Source organism: Theropithecus gelada, chromosome X (assembly GCF_003255815.1).
Source record: "Theropithecus gelada isolate Dixy chromosome X, Tgel_1.0, whole genome shotgun sequence".
Lineage (NCBI taxonomy): Eukaryota > Metazoa > Chordata > Mammalia > Primates > Cercopithecidae > Theropithecus > Theropithecus gelada.
In genome coordinates, this window is record NC_037689.1 from 131,549,593 (window position 1) to 131,553,351 (window position 3,759).

The following is a 3,759-nucleotide window of genomic DNA, read 5'->3' on the forward strand; positions in this document are numbered from 1 at the left end:
TTTTTTTAAAAATTACAGATTTCTGGCTGGGCACGGTGGCTCACGCCTGTAATCCAAGCACTTTGGGAGGCCGAGGTGGGTGGATCACGAGGTCAAGAGATCAAGACCATCCTGGCTAACATGGTAAAACCCCGCCTCTACTAAAAATACAAAAAAATTAGCCAGGCGTGGTGGCAGGTGCCTGTAGTCCCAGCTACATTGGGAGGCTGAGGCAGGAGAATGGCGTGAACCCGGGAGGCAGAGCTTGCAGTGAGCAGAGATGGCACCACTGCACTCCAGCCTGGGCCACAGTCTAAAAAAAAAAAAAAAAAAAATTCTAGTCTTTTTGTTGTTGTTGAGACAGTGTCTTGCCCTTTCACCCAGGCTGGAGTGCAATGGCACAGTCTCGGCTCACTGCAAACTCCACCCTCCTGGGTTCAAGTGATTCTCCTGCCTCAGCCTCCCAAGTAGCTGGGATTACAGGCGCCTGCCACCATGCCAGGCTAATTTTTGTGTTTTTTTAGAACAGATGGGGTTTCACCATGTTGGCCAGACTGGTCTCGAACTCCTGACCTCGTGATCTACCCACCTCGGCACCCCAACAGTGCTGGGATCACAGGTGTGAGCCACCACGCCCAGCCCAGATTTCTAGTCTTAAACACCTAAAATTATTTTATAAGTGAATAGCTCTAGAATAGGTGTTTCTGGGACTAAAGTATTTTATACCATATTTTCTATACTTTTCTCCAAGAACCTAATCACAGACAAATTTCCATACTTGCTTCCTCTGTAGTTAGTGTTTCTTTACTATTTCAATTTTTGTTTCCTTGTTTCCCCTTCAGTAACTGTTTATGCTTTTTTTTTTTTTTTTTTTTTGGTTGTTCTGTTATGTCTTGTCCTGCCACTTGTGTGAGTCTGTCTTTTTCCAACTCCTGAGGCAATAGCAGGTCTTTTCCCGCCGGTCACCCCAGCACTCCTTTGGGTAAAATATTTAAGAGCTAAATTTGTTGGCCTGTTTGGGTCTATTGGGGACTGAAGGTATATCCACATTAAGAGAAACAGTTACTCAGTAACTGTTTCAACCACTTCTTCACAGAGAAAAACATCTGTGCCTTTTTAAATTTTTATTGGCCTGCTTGACAGCTCCACAACACAGTGAAGAAGGAGCCCCACCTACCACAAGGTTCTTCATCCTGCTGGGGAAGCCACACAGAGTTGAGACCAAAACGTATGGAAGGAAGGAAGGTAGAAAGGAAAGAAGGAAGGTTTTATCTGCCTTCCTTTGTTTTCTATGGATAAATGCCAAATTCCTCATACTTAAACTTTTCCCCCTTCCTTTACTTTGCCTCCCAGTTTTCTTTCGAATGAATGAGTAAATTGTTCAAATTTTCTCAATAATCTCCCTCTGTAGCTCATTCCAGTGTTTAATTACTTTGACAGAAGGAAGGGAGGAAGGAAGGGAAGAAGGAAGGAAGAATGGAAGGAAAGGAGGGAGGGAAGGGGGGAGGATGGAAAAGAAGGAAGGAAAGAAAAAGAAAAAGAGAGGAAAGAAGAAAGAAAGAAAGAAAGAAAAGAAAGAAAAAGAAAGAAAGAAAGAAAGAAAGAAAGAAAGAAAGAAAGAAAGAAAGAAAGAAAGAAAGAAAAGAAAGAAAGGAGAAAAGAGAATCCTGCCTATTAAAATCCTACAATCTGCCCTGCTTTTATATTAGGACTGTTCTGGCAGTTTCCCCTTGTTACACGTGTGTTGCTAGGATAGTACAAGTATTTTCAAGATGAATTTTCTGCCAAAAGGTCTTGCCACTGAGTCATCACCATCTTCATCTTTTAAAAAACATGAGCAAGTCTCAGCAGCATTTCATTCACGTTAGTAAACATTACCTAGGAAAAGAAAGAACAGGCCTCAAGAACATGACATCATCATTAAAAAATAAATGTTTACTGAGTCCCTACTCAGTGTGTGGCACGTGTTAGCCCTAGATATATAAAACTGTGCCTGCTTTTAGGCTCACATGCACACACATATACTCCCATGTGTTAAATCTAGAGAAGTGGTGCAGACGAGAAGGATTATTGGAATTCCAAGGAGGGAGCCATTCTGCTCCAAGGGCTGGGGTGGTCACAAAAGGTAGGGCTCCAGGCCCCAAAGAAAGGGTAGAGAGCTTGAGGGAATTAATGTGAACAAAGACCAGGAAATAGGAATGAAAATAGTTTTGGGGAAAATAATTAGTAGACCATTTGATGGGCGCAGACAGTTTGTGTGGACTGGAAGATGAGTAGGAGATAATAATGGAATGGTAGACCATAGTCTGCTTGTAGAGGGCCTTGAATGCTAGGCTAATTAGTGTAGCCTTAGCCTATAAGCAATAAGAAGCACCACTCTCCTTAGAAGACTGATAAAAGAGAGCAGACTACTCCAGCTTCAGAGTACCTTCAATCAAAAGAAGCACAGACATTGATTACAGGAACTTTTGTGAAATGTCTCAAGTGTGTATAACTATTTCCCATATTTGTAACTTTATTATCTCCATCGTATCAGTGTTATTTGGGAGGACAGCAAGAAGAGGATAGCTGGCAAGATTACATCCTACCACATAGGCCAGTCTGGAGATGAAAAGGACCCTAAGAAATGGTAAGTGGCAGTGGTTTTAAAGTAGAAAGATAGACATGAACAATCTCTGGGGCTCAGAAGGGAGAAGGGAGAGAAAAACAATCTCTGGGGCTCACAGAAGGGCTTGTCATATGTTCACAGCATGCAGTCCCACACTGGCATATTGGGGGCCAGCGTGGGACTGCAAAATGCCTTTGAGGGCTTAACTGGAAGGAATCCTAGATAGTTCCTGCCAGCCCCTTAACCTGCTGAATTTCTCCAATAGCATATCTCATGCCAGTTTAAAGGAGGAGACTTAAATGGACATTGTTAACTGAATGCACCATTTTGTGAACTCCAGAGAGTCCTGAGAGTATTCTGTAAATACCACCTTATTGAACTAAGTGGGATTAACTGGGTACCAGGTAACATTTGGGTGAGTTTGTTCAGTCTTCTAATTTGAAGTTGCTGCTTAGACAATAGTGGTTCCCCACCTTTGCACCCAAATTTGAGGCAAAAGTGAAAAAGCAAAAAAAAAAAAAGAAAGAAAGAAAAAAATTCAGGCAGGAGTTGATTGTGGCCTGTTAAAATAAACAGTTGATGTGGATAACCAGGCGCTACTTTCTGCTCTCCTCCAAATTAAAAAATGGCTTCAGTATTGGTGAATAAGCAATTGTCCATCCAGGATCAGTTGGAAAAGGCTTCTGCCTCCATTGATCTTCTCTTCTAGCTGAGTTGCTCTCTTCCAGTCCTAAATTTACCCCCATCCTCCTTTGCAAGTAAAGGGGTTGTTAACATTTAGCTGATGGGGCACAAAGTGATCAGAAAAGACCTTGTTGCCTCCTTTCATCAACTCTGCCCATTAGCCAAGCAGAAAAGAAACATTGGTTTAATTGACTTTCATAATCACTTTCATAATCACTTTGTATGTGGTACATACTAGATACTCAATAATTATTTGCTGAACAAAGGAATGACTGAATGCTGGGCACTATCCTAGGTCCTGGACATGCAACAGTAAAGAAGAAATAAATAGAAATAAATCTACCCCCATGGAGGTCAGAGTCTAGTGACAGAAAAGAAGGAACCATAGGGTCCCAAGTCCTGCTAGAAACAGCACTAAGTACATGATAGGTACTCAATAGATACGTGGGGAAATGGGAGACACTGTAATATAATAATGCATATAGTTT